This window comes from Delphinus delphis, chromosome 20 (assembly GCF_949987515.2).
Source record: "Delphinus delphis chromosome 20, mDelDel1.2, whole genome shotgun sequence".
Lineage (NCBI taxonomy): Eukaryota > Metazoa > Chordata > Mammalia > Artiodactyla > Delphinidae > Delphinus > Delphinus delphis.
Genome location: NC_082702.1, coordinates 23,909,258 through 23,925,191, shown reverse-complemented (window position 1 = coordinate 23,925,191; position 15,934 = coordinate 23,909,258).

The following is a 15,934-nucleotide window of genomic DNA, read 5'->3' as shown; positions in this document are numbered from 1 at the left end:
TATGGGCTAATGTGACTGAGATATACCTTGTCTATTGCATAATTTTCTCCAAGTCCATTTCTAAGGATTTTGTAAAAAAAAAAAAAAAAAAAAAAAAAAAAAAAAAAAAAAGCAGAACATGTATTTCTATCAATCTTTCTGAGTCTGAAGAAACTTCTTCCAGAGCAATTGGCCCTCTTGAAAAGGTGAATCACATTTTCGCAGAAGTAGTTAAGGATGAACTCCAGGGTATATATGTGTCCTTGAAATAGGAAGGAAAAAAGAAGAAAAGAAGAGCAAGGCCAGGGTAAGGGCTAGTCTAGACTCGCACAGCACTGAGAGGAGTGCTGAGCAAACTCGACATCAGCAGGACGGTTGGTTCCAGCAGAGAGAGCTGGTGATTCGACTACAGCCTCCCAGCCGGGTGCTCAGAAGGGAACTGTTTTCATTTTTTTTCACACTGCACAGTCTCACGATTCTCACCTTCCCTCAAAGTCCAGCAGCCAGCATTTGCAGGATGATGATTTATTTCAATCCTGCTTTTATAAATAGCTTCTCAAATTTGGTAAAATCAAATTATCTTGCTGCCACCCAGAATGTTAATGTGTACCATCAGCAGTGGAGCTACTGGTCAGGGTGTCCTCAGGGACACTAATATGCATAGATTTAAAGCCGCAGGACTTTAAAAATTTACACTTTGCACTTTAAAACACCTCCTGCGTTTAGCTCAGAAAAGAAATGTGTTTCAGCAGGCAGGTCTATGACTCCCACCCCCACAGCTTCTTCCGTGTCTCTTAAAACTCAAACTCACCTTCTCCACAATATAATTTATAAACATCTTTTTCCATTTTCACCTCTTGGCAGGGGACAGATTTTCATCTTGACAAGTCAATTCCCTTTCGATGTTTGAAGATTTTTTATATCTTTAATAGCACATTTTGAAAAGAAAGGGATTTCTTGGTTTGTGGATAAGAATATTATACACACAAATACTTACAAAATATTTGGGTATCTGGAGGACAAAGCTCTGTATTTGTGATTGATAGGTCTTTTCAATGCACTAAAGGGGAATCAGCTCTGCAGTTTTCTTTATTGAAATCCTGTCTTTGTTGATTGTTTTGCCTCTGGCTGAGCCCTTGGAGAAAAGCTTCCCAAAGTGGGAAGATGCACTGCCTTATCTCCCTTATCACCCTCATTCAGCCAACTTGTTCAGGAGACTGTGGCTGGGCTGGGGATCGTATTGGGTCCATTAGGATCCCCTTCCCCCAATTTCAGCCACACAAAAGGATTTTAAAATTGAGCTGTGAACAAGAGGCTCTTTCTCTCGCCCTTTGTGAGACCTACGTCAAGACTGAAGCCCTCCCTCCCACACGTGTGCATCTGCTCAGGCCACCCTCAGTCATCTGGGCTGATGGAGGGTGGACACAAGGTTGAGGACCCCACATCATTTCTACAAGGCTTTGGAAGAAATTGAATGAACTTGGTTCTGAGGGAACCAATGTGTCTTCTGAATTACTTATTAGAGCTTGGCCTTGTAGACCCCATGTTTTTAAAATGAGGTCACACAAAGCAGGGGTGACCAGTGATGAGATCTAGTCAGATTGGGGTGAAAAAAGTTTCAAGCTCAGTTGCAAAGCTGATATTGAGAAAATAATTGGTGGTCTGAATCCACCACAAGGCTGACCCTTGACTTTGAAATTTGTGGGAGGTGTGTTTTGTTTTGTTCTTCTCAGGCCCATTTAAAAAAATTGTGGTAAAATACAGTAATAAAATTTACCTTTCTAACCATTTTTAAGTGTAGTGTTCAGTAGTGTTAAGCACATTCACACTGTTGTGCAACCAATCTCCAGAACTCTCTTCATCTTGCAAAACTGAAACTCTTTACCCATTAAACAATTCCCCATTCCACCTCCTCCCAGGCCCTAGCAACCACGTTTCCACATTCTGTCTCCTCAGGACCATTGTTAAGTGCCTGTGCTGTTAGGACTCTTCAGCCACAAGTAACAGAAGCCACTGGAAACTGCTAAAGCAATAAAGGAAGTTTGTAGGCTCAAGGGAATCCAAGGAAAGTTTGGCCAGTTAGCCACAGAAAGGCAGGGATGGGCCTCAGGAGCAGATGGAGGCCAGGACTCAAATGCCTCTAAACGCCTGCATCCCTGCTCCCTTCTACACCTCAGCTTCACCTCCCACTCTCCGCAGGGAGGCTTTGTCTACACGGCAGAGAACGTGGCTACCAGCAGCTCCATATTAACTTCATCCACCAGAGAGACATTGGATGGACAAGCTCTGTGGTTCTAATATAGATTCCTAGGAAGAGGCTTATTGAATCAAGTGGATCAGAGGCTCCTTCCTAGACCAATCAGCCATGGCCGTGATGGCAGGGATACTACCATTGGCCCATCTTAGGTCAGGTGCCCACCTCTGACCAATCAACTATGGCTATAGGAGGGGCATGTACTATCAAGACTGACCCCATGGGTAAAGGGCTAAAGGAGTTCCCAGCAGAAAGGGCCAGTGATGTTGGGCAGGAACAGCAGACGGTATTTACTAGCACACCCTCCACTTCCTCTTCCTCCACCAGATGTCCATGAATTACAAAGCTGTTTTGCTCCCGCCCACTCACTATGATGAGTCTTTCCAGGAGCTGCTCCTTTCTCTAGATCGTCCCTTTTTACCAACAACAAGAGATAATGACATAATCATATGCAGAGTATCAAGACACACATGCTCATATAGTCCCTCTCCGTCTCTCTTTGTCTTTCTCTCTCTTTCCAACAAAAGATTACCTGTTAGGATCTGACCGTGTGATTCTTCCCAATGGCATTCTTATATTTTAAAAAAGAGTCTAATGACCAAAACCTTGTCAAGGCTCCCTGCCCCAAATTCACACCTGCTGGAGGAATCCAAGGCGCCCAGTCACCCACTCTCCTTCCCTGAGCCGGCCATCAGCACTCCCTAGAGGGAGCAGCCTCGGAGCTGCTGGTGAGAAGACAGAGGGAGATTTTCTCCTTGTTCTTGTTATTATCCTAATGCCCTTTTTTCATGACATTTAACCAGGCAGCCTCCATCAGTGTTATTATATTAGTCAGATTTTGCTTGTGTTCAAAGAATTGTCTCGGCATTTGGGCTTGAGCAGATTTACAGACAGGCAAACACTTCCTTTCCACAGCATATTAGCTGAAAAGCAAAACCCAACTGTGTCCTGGGAGGTCTCCATCCCAGGCTGGCCAGGGCCACAAATCCACTGCAGCAGTGTCCCCATAGGGATCCTGAGAAACTTAGTGCTCACTGGCACCCTACATGGTGTCCACATAAAGACCTGTTTAAACTGACAGCACTAGACCTGGTCCATATTTGACCATGCATTTGAATGGTTAGCCCTGAGTCATGTGACCCGCATGCATTTGAAAGACTATTAGCCCCATCTGAGTTTCCAAAGATGCCTGGCAGTCTGCTGCTCAAAGTCTGAGTCTGAGCCTACTGAACACCTTCACAACTTTGAACAAAGTCAGAGAAAGGTTTTTTTAAGTGTTTGTGCTATATTTCTGATCATAAGTATTGCCCTAGACTTTTCTGCCTAAAAAGCAGGATAGAATCATAACACTGAGAATCAAGGAGTTTTCAATATCAGTCAGGTCCGGTGATAGCCAGGCTAAAGGGAAGATTATTTCTTGAGCACTTACTATGCACTCACAGTACGTAAGATTGTGCTTAGAAAAGCATGAGCTGTCATCTCCACACGCAGGAGGTTCACAGTCCACCACAGGGGAGCTGTGCCCACTTTCCTTTGTGCTGCTCAAGGACTCTTGACTTCCTTTGAGGAACCATCCCACCTCCACTCTCAGATTGTATGGCTTTTTAGCACTGCCTCTTCTCCTGTTTCATAGATGGTCACATGACTCAGGGCTAACCATTCAGACTATTTCAGTCCTCTGATTGATTCATAAAAGGGCATATGACTCAAGGCTGGCCCATCAGACTCATTGCTGGGACTTTTACTAGAATTATTGGGAAAAAGCCTTGGTCTTTCTGTTTGTCCTTTAGCTGATAAGATGGTGGTCTGGGTGTCTGGTGGATATAGGCCTCCCCATTTTACAGATGAGGGAACTAGAGCACAGAGAAAATAAGTAAATTCTGTAAGATTATAGAGTCAGTTTGTGGGAGGGCTAGGGTTCAAATTCAGACAGCCTAGTTCTAGAATCCATGCTCTGCCAGGTTGCCTCTCATACAGTCCATATGCCTCTCGTTGCCGGCCAACAGGGAACTCCTTATACTCCCCATAGCTCTTTCTTCCAGGAAGAAGCCCCTTCCAGAACTTTCTTCCAGAAGGTATGATCCCTGTCTTTGGTTCATACCCTGGGTGTGTAGGGCCGATCTCTGGGTGAAGAACCCAAAGACCAAAAAATAGGAGCAAGATAAGGTAAATAACCCACTAGAGAGCCTAGAAAAGGGATTCTTAACCTACCTGGGACCTCTGACCCCTCTGAGAATTTGGTTCCCCAAAATAGTTTGTATACACTTGAAGGGCTGTACATGACATGTTCTGATTGCAAGTGACAGAAACCCAATTTGAATCAGTTTGGTTAAAAAAGGGAAAGTATTTTTTCACATAACTGTGGTAAGAGCAAGGATGCAGCCAGGCCAAGGGACAACAGGAACCAAGGATAAAGGCTTTGTTTTTTGTTTTTTTCTTGGCCTCTTTCAATGTGTTAAGTTCATTCTCTCTGACCCATGGTAAACAACATGGTTGAAATCGAGTCTCACTTCATATTGAGTAGCCACATCTTTGCCCCAGCTCCAGTTCAAAATATCTTAGGGAAGAACCCATGTGGCCTGGGTTGTGGACACACCTCTGTGGCTGTGAAAGCAGAGAACTGGGATCAGCAGTGGTTATCACTGCAGGAAAAAGGGCAATATACTCAGAAGAGGGTAAGGGGCCGACAAAATAAAGAAGACCTCAATAAAAAACCCAGTGGGACCTTGGATCTAGAGCCTAGAGCTACGTCTAAAAAACAAAGTGGAGAACTGAGAATACTATATGAATAATTCAGAGAAACACTTATCTGAATGATTTGAATCATTCAAGGGAAATGTGTTGACCAAGATGACCCAGAATGCGGCCTCCAGATTTTCCTTTCTTTGTCCAAGAATTTATAGAAAATTACTTCAGAAAACAGAAAGAAGATATGGATTTCCTATTGGAAAATATAGTGCTCTGCAAAGTTGAAGTTTCTTGTTTCTGCATCTTAAAAGAGAAATAAGATACATTTGCTCAGATTGGTCTTGTCTAGGCTGTCTGTATCTAATACTAATTGTGCAAAATCCTTAGGAAATACTCAAGCAAGCTTTTATTTTTAATTTAATTAATTAATTTTATTATATTAGTTTCAGGTGTGCAACACAGTCATTCAATATTTTATGGATTATACTCCCTTTAAAGTTATTATAAAATATTGACTATATTCCCGGTGCACTACAACATAGCCTTGCAGCTTATTTGTTTTATGATAGTTGTATGTACCTCTTAATCCCCTGCCCCTATCTTGCTCCTCCCCCTTCCCTCTCCCTACTAGTAACCACAGTTTGTTCTCTATATCTGTAAATCTATATCTGTTTGGTTATATTAATTTATTTGTTTCATTTGTTAGACTCCACGTAACAGTGGTAGCATACAGCACTTGTCTTTCTTCATCTGACTTATTTTCACTAAGCATAATACCCTCCAGGTCCATCCATGTTATTGCAAATGGGAAATTTTCATTCTTTTTTATAGCTGAGTAATATTCTTCTTTATCCATTCATCTGTTGATAGACACTTAGGTTGCTTCCATATCTCGGCTATTGTAAATAATGTTGCCATGAACATTGGAGTGCATGTATCTTTTTGAATTAATGTTTTTGTTTACTTCAGATATATACCCAAGAGCGGAAATGCTGGATCATATGGTAGTTCTATTTCCAGTTTTTTGAGGAACCTCCATACTGTTTTCAATTGTTCCTTGTTCCCACCAACTAGGGTTCCCTTTTCTCCACATTCTCACCAACATTAGTTATTTGTGGTCTTTTTGATGATAGCCATTCTGACAGGTGTGAAATGATGTCTCATTGTGGTTTTGAATTACATTTCTCTGACAATTAGCAACGTTGTGCATCTTTTCATATGCTTGTTGGCCATCTGTATGTCTTCTTTGAAAAAATGTCTATTCAGGTCCTCTGCCCATTTTTTAATCAGGTTGGGTTTTGTTGTTGTTGTTATTGAGTTATATGAGCTATTTATATATTTTGGATATTACCCCTTATCTGTCATATCATTTGCAAATACTTTTTTCCATTCCATAGGTTGTCTTTTCATTTTTTTGATGGTTTCTTTTGCTGTGCAAAAGCTATTAAGTTTAATTAGGTCCCATTTGTTTATTTTTGCTTTTATTTCTTTTGCTTTAGGAGACAGATCCATGCTATGATTTAAGTCAGTGTTCTGCCTACATTGTTTTCTAGGAGTTCCATAGTTTCAAGTTTTATATATAGGTCTTTAATCCCTTTTGAGTTAATTTTTGTATATGGTGTGAGGAAATGTTCAAATCTCATTGTTTTACATGTGACTGTCCAGTTTTCCCAGTACATTAATTAAAGAAACTGACTTTTCCCCATTGTATTTTCTTGGCTTCTTTGTTGTAGGTTAATTGACTGTAGGTGCATGGGTATATTTCTGTGCTCTCTATTCTGTTCCCTTGATCTATGTGTCTATTTTTGTGCCAGTACCATGCTGTTTTGATTGCTGGAGCTTTGTAGTATAGTCTGAAGTCAGGGAGCATAATACCTCCAGCTTTGTTCTTTTTTCTCAAGATTGCTTTGGCAGTTCAGGATCTTTTGTGGTTCCATATAAATTTTAGGATAATTTCTTCTAGTCTGGTGAAAACTGTAAGTTATTTTGACAGGGATTGCATTAAATCTGTAGATTGCCTTGGGTAGTATGGACGCTTTAACAATATTAATTCTTCCAATCCATGAACAAAGTATATTTTTCCACCTGTCTGTGTTGTTTTCAATTTCTTTCATCAATGTCTTATAGTTTTCTGAGTACACATCTTTTTTTTTTTTTTTTTTTTTTTGCGGTACGTGGGCCTCTCGCTGTTGTGGCCTCTCCCATTGCAGAGCACAGGCTCCGGACGCTCAGGCTCAGTGGCCATGGCTCACGGGCCCAGCCACTCTGCGGCAAGTGGGATCTTCCCAGACTGGGGCACGAACCTGTGTCCCCTGCGTTGGCAGGTGGGCTCTCAACCACTGCACCACCAGGGGAGCCCGCTGAGTACACATCTTTTACTTGCTTATTTAGATTTATTCCTAGGTATTTTATTTTTTTTGATGAAATTGTAAATGTGATTATTTCTTTAATTTCTCTTTCTGATATTTCATTGTTAGTGTATAGAAATGCAACAGATTTCTATATATTAATTTGGTATCCTGCAACTTAACCAAATTCATTGATGTGCTCTAGTAGTTTTTTGGTGGCATCTTAAGATTTTCTATGTATAGTGTCATGTCATCTGCAAATAGTGACAATTTTACTTCTTCCTTTCCAATTTGGATTCCTTTTATTTCTTTTTCTAGTCTGATTACTGTGGCTAGGACTTCCAATATTATGTTGAATAGGAGTAGCAAGAAATTTGGCTTTTCACAATTGAGTGTGAAGTTGGCTGTAGGTTTATTACATATGGCCTTTATTATGTTGAGGTAAGTTCCCTCTATACCCTCTTGTGGATATAAATGGATATTGAATTTTGTCAGAAACTTTTTTCTGTGTTTATTGAGATGATCATATGATTTTTTATTGGAGTATACTTGCTTTACAATGTTGTGTTAGTTTCTGCTGTACAGCAAAGTGAATCAGCTATACGTATACATATATATATATGTATATGAATCAGCTATACATATATATCCCTCTTTTTTGGATTTCCTTCCCATTTAGATCACCATAGAGCATTGAGTAGAGTTTCCTGTGCTATTCAGTTGGTTCTCATTAGTTATCTATTTTATACATAGTAGTGTATATATGTCAATCCCAATCTCCCAATCCGTCCTACCCCCCTTCCCCCATTGGTATTCATACATTTGTTCTCTACATCTGTGTCTCTATTTCTGCTTTGCAAATAAGTTCATCTATACCATTTTTCTGGATTCTACATATATGAGTTATTCTTCAGTTTGTTAATGTGGTGTATCATGTTGATTGTTTTGTGGATATTGAACTACACTTGCATGCCTGGGATAAATCCCATTTGATCATGGTTTATGATCTTTTTAATGTATAGTTGAATTCATTTTGCTAATATTTTGTTGAGGATTTTTGCATCTATGCTCATCAGTGATACTGGCCTGTAGTTTCTTTTTTTGTGATATCTTTGCCTGATTTTGGTATCGGGATGATGCTAGCCTTGTAGAATGAGTTCAGGAGCATTCCTTCCTTTGTGAGTTTTTGGAATTATTTGAGAAGGATAAGTGTTAACTCTTCTCTAAACGTTTGGTAGAATTCATCTGTGAAGCCATCAGGTCATGGACTTTTTTGGGGAGGGAGTATTTTAAATTACTGATTCAATTTTATTACTGGTCATTGGTCTGTTCAAGATTTTTATTTCTTCCTGTTTCAGTCTCAGGAGATTGTATGTCTCTAGGGATTCATCCATTGCTTCCAGGTTGTCCATTTTTTGGCCCATAATTGCTTATAGTAATCTCTTATGATCCTTTGTATTTCTGTGGTGTGTTGTAACTTTACTTTTTCATTTCTGATTTTATTGATTTGGACACTCTTTTTTTTTTGTGATGAGTCTAGATAAAGGTTTATCAATTTTGTTTATCTTTTCAAAGAACCAGCTCTTAGTTTCATTGATCTTTTCTATTTTTTTAGTCTCTATTTTATTTATTACTGCTCTGATCTTTAAGAATTTTTTTCCTTCTACTATTGGGTTTTATTTGTTTCTCTTTTTCTAGTTCCTTTTGATGTAAGGTTAGGTTGTTTATTTGTGATTTTTCTTGTTTCCTGAGGTAGACTTGTATTGCTAAAAACTTCCCCCTTAGAACTGATGTTGCCATATCCCATAGATTTTGGATTGTTGTGTTTTTGTTTTTACTTGTCTCTAGGTATTTTTAAATTTCTTATTTGATTTTTTTCAGTGACCCATTGGTTGTTTAGGAGCATATTGTCTAGCCTCCATGTGTTTGTGTTTTTTGCAGTTTTTTTCTGGTAGTTGATTTCTTGTCTCATTATATTGTGATTGGAAAAGGTGCTTGACACAATTTCAATTTTCTTAAATTTACTGAGACTTGTGGCCTAAAATATAATCTATCCTGGAGAATGTTAAATGTGTACTTGAAAAGAATGTGTATTCTGCTGCTTTTTGATGGAATGTTCTATATGTATCTATTAAGTTCATCTGGTCTAATGTGTTAATTAAGGTCAGTGTTTCCTTATTGATTTTCTGTCTGGATGCTTTGTCCATTGATGTAAGTGAGGTGTTAAAGTCCCCTACTATTATTGTGTTACTGTCGATTTCTCCTTTTATGTCTGTTAATTTTACTTTATGCATTTAGGTGGACCTATGTTGGGTGCATATATATTTATAATTATTATATTTTCTTCTTGGATTGATCCCTTGATCATTATGTAGTGTTCTTCCTTGTCTCTTGTCACAGTCTTTATTTAGAGTCTATTTTGTCTGATTTAAGTATTGCTACCCCAGCTTTCTTTTGATTTCCATTTACGTGGAATACTCTTTTCCATCCCCTCACCTTCAGTCTGTGTGTGTCTTTAGACCTGATGTGAGTCTTTTGTAGACAGCATATGTATATGCATATTGTTTCTGTAACCATTCAGCCACTCTATGTCTTTTGATTAGGACATTTAGTCCATTTACATTTAAAGTAATTGTTGATAGGTATGTAGTTATTGCCATTTTGTTCATTATTTGGGGGTTTTTTTTTTGTAGGTCCTTTTTTGTTCTTTTCTTCTGTTGCTCTCTTTCCTTGTGATTTGACATCTGTTTTTAGTGTTATGTTTGGATTCCTTTCTCTTTTTTGTGTGGCTACCACGATACACACACACACACACACACACACACACACACACACACACACAATTATTTTAGTTGCTAATCTCTTAAGCTCAAATACATTTTAAACACCCTGCATATTTACTCCATTCCCACCACATTGTTTGTTTTGTTTTGTTTTGTTTTTTGGCTGTGTTGGGTCTTCATTTGTGCGTGCAGAGTTTCTCTAGTTACGGTGAGTGAGGGTACTCTTTGTTGTGGTGCACAGGCTTCTCATTGCAGTGGCTTCTCTTGATGTGGAGCACAGGCTCTAGGCTCACGGGCTTAAGTACTTGTGGCACGTGGGTTCAGTAGTTGTGGTTTGCAGGCTATAGAGCACAGGCTCAGTAGTTGTGGTGCACAGACTTGGCTGCTCTGCGGCATGTGGGATCTTCCCGGAGCAGGGCTTGAACCTGTGTCCCCTGCATTGGTAGGCAGATTCTTAACCACTGCGCCACCAGGGAAGCCCTCCCACCACATTTTGACATTATATTTTACATCATTTTGTGTGTGTGTATCCATTAACTACTTTTTGTAGGTATAAGTGATTTTATTACTTTTGTCTTTTAACCTTCCTAACAGATTTATATGTGGTTGATTTACTACCCTTACTGCATATATGCCTTTACCAATGAGATTTTTCCTTTCATAATTTTCATGCTTCTAATTGTGGTCTCAAGTGGGGTTTTAAAAGTATCCTCAACTCCAATTTAAGCCCCTTTCAATTTGCCCTCTGCACATATGCCAAGCCAATTTGCCTAAAACACTATTTTGTTATGATCCTCCATAAATTCCTATTGCTCAAAACTACACAAGTTGGGGATCCACTCTCCTAAACCAATCTCATCTCCAACAACTCCATCTTGAGTTGCCTCCTCAATCTTCCAAGCTTCATGCTTATTTTCACCCTTGACACCCTCTTCTCCTCCTCTCACTTATCCCAAAGCTCCTCCATTGTTAAAAGTTTAGTTTGATCTCCACTTTTTTTAAAATAAATTTATTTATTTATTCATTCATTCATTTATTTTTGGCTGCATTGAGTCTTCATTGCAGCACACGGGCTTTCTCTAGTTGCAGCGAGCAGGGGTTACTCTTTGTTGTAGTGCATGGGCTTCTCATTGCAGTGGCTTCCCTGATTGTGGAGCATGGGCTCTAGGCATGTGGGCTTCAGTAGTTGTGGCTTGAGGGCTCCAGAGCATAAGCTCAGTAGTTGTGATGCATGGCCCCGTGGCATGTGGGATCTTCCTGCACCAGGGATCAAACCCATGACCCCTGCATTGGCAGGCAGATTCTTAACCACTGTGCCACTAGGGAAATCCAAACATCAGGATGCTTACGGGCAAGTCCAATAAGCTCACAAGTTAGGGAACCGTGGTTACATTATATGCATTAATATTTGCTTATAGCCCTGAATTTCATTAACGTTTATACTGATAGTAAACATTTATCAAGCACTTGCATGCACTGTTCTGAAAATTTTACATACTTTAACTTATTTAAGCCTCAAAATTCTGTCCAGTAGGTGCTTTTATCATCCCCATTTTACAGCTGAGATTGAATAATTACTTTTGAATAATTACTTACTTTTACAGTAAGATTGAACAATTTCTTCAAGATCATAATGTTTGCACATAAAGAATATACATGTCATAGTTCCTTTATCCAAAGTGATCTCCACTTTTGTAGAGAACTATCAAGTGTTATAGAATGTGCTTTTGTTCTTTAATTCATTGCCCTGTTCTGCTCTGTATGCAAGGAGCTGATCCCTGAAAACTCTGTTTCCAAGGCTCCCTTGCCAACTGGTTTCTAGGTAGGTTCATCCAATAGGAGGTGAGACATCATTGAGGAGTAGCCTCACTGGTAGTGATTAGTCTCCTCCATGGTCAACTCTATTATCTGTATTACTAATCTCTGGGCTGCCTCACTAACCCTGTTTGACTTCTCAAATCTTCCAAACATATTTGTACCTTTATAATGAGTCTTCCATATTAAATTCTCTTTATTTGGACAGCTGGTGTGGATTCACTTTTCCTGACTAGATCTTTTTGAAACATAGGGCCACCTCTCTAGCCTCTCTCTTCTCAGATTTTCCATAATAGACATTGTACATATTGCCTGTTTTAATAATATTTCTTAATTTTTAAAAAATAATATAGTTTGGGGCTTCCCTGGTTGCACAGTGGTTGAGAGTTCACCTGCCGATGCAGGGAACACGGATTCATGCCCCGGTCCGGGAAGATCCCACATGCCGCAGAGCGGCTGGGCCTGTGAGCCATGGCCGCTGAGCCTGTGCGTCCAAAGCCTGTGTTCCACAAAGGGACAGGCCACAACAATGAGAGGCCCGTGTACCAAAAAAAAAAAAAAAGTATAGTTTGAACTGTTTCAAGTAGTGCAAAATAATAAGCAATGAAGAGCTTCTTTCTCTTTCTAGATGCCCAGTCCTTTGTTTATAGTACATCAGAGTTAAACCATTACAGCAGACTAGGATGCTCCAGGCCTTCCACCTCCCCCACCCTGAAACAATGAGTTAACAACAATATATGGGCCATAATAACTCTGTGAGAACTCTAGAGACAGTTGAGAAGCTACAGCATCCAGGCCAATGTAAAACCAAGGAAAGATTCCAGAGAAAGATGTAGAAAATTTTGTGGCATTTTGCATAACCATTCTTTCCTCTCCCTCTACACAGCTTAGTGAGGCATCCCCCACCCCCAATACCAGGGGTCCTTCTTTGGGTCTGAAACAAAGAGAGGACTGTGCACCCAACATTTTGGCTTGTCTGGGGGCTGCCTGAGGGATTGTTTTCTGTTTTGCCTGACTTGGAGTACTGAGGGCACTGGTGCCGGAGTTTGGAAGCTGCTGAAAACAGAGGCAAGTATTGCAGGACATTATAGCTGAAGTTCTGCAGGCAGACGTCAAAGGGAACCAAAGATCAGAAAGACTTTGGAAGATCTTATAACCTCTAGCCATGCTCATTGTGAAGGTCTTTTCCTGCACAAAGCCAATCTGTAACGACTGGGCGAGGTGGCTGCTTATTCAAATGTCCAAATATCAAGAAAAGATCACAAGGCATACAAAGAATTGTGGAGACATGGCTCAATCAGAGGAACAAAATAAAACTCCAGAAACATACCTTAAAGAAATGCAGAGATATAAGCTGCCTGACACAGAATTTAAATAACTGTCATAAAGATGTTCAATGAACTGAAAGAGAGCACAGATATACAACTAAATGAACTAAGGAAAACAATGGATAAACAAAATGAGAATATCAACAAAGAGATAGAAACTATTAAGAAGAACAGAACAGAAAGTATGGAGCTGAAAATTACATAATTGAGTTGACAATTTTACTAGAGGGGTTTAACAGTACACTTGATCAGGCAGAAGAAAGAATCAGTGAACTTGAAGATAGGTTATTGGAAATTGTCCACTTAGAGAAGCAAAAAGAAAAAGAGAACAAAGGAAAGTGAAGAGCACCTAAGGAATTTATGGGATACTAGAAAGTAGATCAATATATGCATTATACCATAATGTAGATCGGTATATGCATTAAGGGGATTCCAAAAGGAGAAGAGAGAGAGAGGAAAGTGCAGAGAGCTTATCAGAAGAAATAATGATTGAAATATGGGGAAAGAAATGGACATACATAGGTAAGAAACTCAAAGAACTCCAACTCTGATAAACCGAAAAAGGCCCAGTAAATGAGTCACATTACAAACTGTCAAAAGTCAACAATAAAGAGAGAATCTTGAAAACAGCAAAAGAAAATTGACTCCTTATGTACAAGGATCCTCTGTAAGATTCTCAGTGGTTTTATTAGCAGAAACCCAACATGCCAGAAGGCAGTAGAATAATATATTAAGAGGGCTGAAAGAAAAAAAGGAACCTAACCAAGGACACTACATCTGGCAAAACTGTCCTTCAAAAGGAAGGAGAAATTAAGACTTTCCCAGATGAACAAAATCCAAGAGAGTTCACTACAACTAGACCTGTCCTACAAGAAATGCTAAAGGGAGTCTTTGCAGTTGAAACAAAAAGATGGCAGACAGCAACATGTACAAAAATATAATGTTCTCCAGTAAAGGTAAATACATGGACAAATGTGTAAACTGTATTATTGTAATTTTGGTGCATGGAATTAGAGGCAAAAGCATAAAAAATAAATATATGTTCATAGGCATGAAACATCTAAAGATGTAATTTGTGACATCAATAACAAAGTGGTGAGGTGGGGTGAATTTGTAAAGGATAGAGTTTTTGTATGTGATTGAAGCTGTTATCAGTTTAATATAGAATGCTATAACTTTAAGATGGTTTATGTGATTGCAGTGATAACCACAATGAAAATGTCTATAGAATATACACAAAAGGAAATGAGAAGGAAATCAAAGCACGTCACTATAAAACACAAAAGAATACAGTAAGAAAGGAATGGAGGGACAAAAAACGTTATGAGATACACAGAAAACAGTTAACAAAATGGCAATAGCAAGCCTTTCCCTATCAGTAATTACTTTAAATGTAAATGGATTAAACTCACCAGTGAAAAGACAGAGACTGGCTGAATGTATTAAAATAGCACCCAACAATATGCTGTCTACAAGAGACTCACTTTATCTTTAAGGATACACAGGCTGAAAGTCAAAGAATGGAAGAAGATATTCCATGCAAATAGTAACCAGAAGAGAGCAGGAGTGGCTATACAAATATCAGACAAAGTAGACTTTAAGTCAAAAACTGTTACAAGAGACAAAGAAGGGTATTATAAATGATAAAAAGGTCAATTCACCAAGAAGATATGATAATGATAAATATTTATACCCTAAACCTCAGAGCTCCTAAATATATGAATCAAGCTTTGACAGACTTGGAGGGAGAAATAGCAGCACAATAATAGGAGACTTCAATATCACACTTTCAATAATGGATAGAAAACTAGACTGAATATCAGTAGGGAAAAGAGGACATGAACAACACTATAGGCCAGTTAGACCTATTGGATGTATACAAAACACACAACCAAATAATAGCAGAATATACATTCTTCTCAAGTGCAAATGGAATATTCTCCAGGACAGACTACCACAGAATAAGTCTTAACAAACTCAAGAAGATTAAAATCATACAAAGTATCTTTTCTGATCACAATGGAATAAAATTAGAAATCAGTAGCAGAACAAAAACTGGAAAATCCACAGATACATGGAAATTAAACAACACACTATTTATTTATTTATTTGGCTGCACTGGATCTCAGTTGCTGCATGTGTGCGGGATCTTTATTGCCGCATGTGGGGTCTTTTTATCTGCGGCATGTGAACTCTTAGTTGCAGCATGTGGGATCTAGTTCCCTGACCAGGGATCGAACCCAAGCCCCTTGCATTAGGAGCTCAGGTTCTCAGCCACAGGACCACCAGGCAAGTCCCAAAAAGCACACTCTTAAGCAACCAAAAGAGTCAAAGAAGAAGAAACAAGGGAAATTAGAAAATACCTTGAGACAAATGAAAGTAAAAACACAAAATACCAAAAGTTATGGGATGCAATAAAAGCGGTGCTAAGAGGGAAGTTTATAGCTGTAAACGCTTACATAAAAAAGAAGAAAGATCTCAAGTCAACAACCTGACTTTATAGCTCAAAGAGAAAAACTAGAAAAAGAAAAACAAACTAAAGCCAAAATTAACAGAAGGAGGAAATAATAAAAATTAGAGCAGAGGTAGATGAAATAGAAAACAGAAAAACAGAAAAAAATCAACCAGTCTAAGAGTTGGTCTTTTTAAAAGATCAACAAAATTGACAAACATTTTTAATTTAACTAAGTGAAAAAAAAGAGAAGTCTCAACTAAAATCAGAAATGAAAGATGGGACAT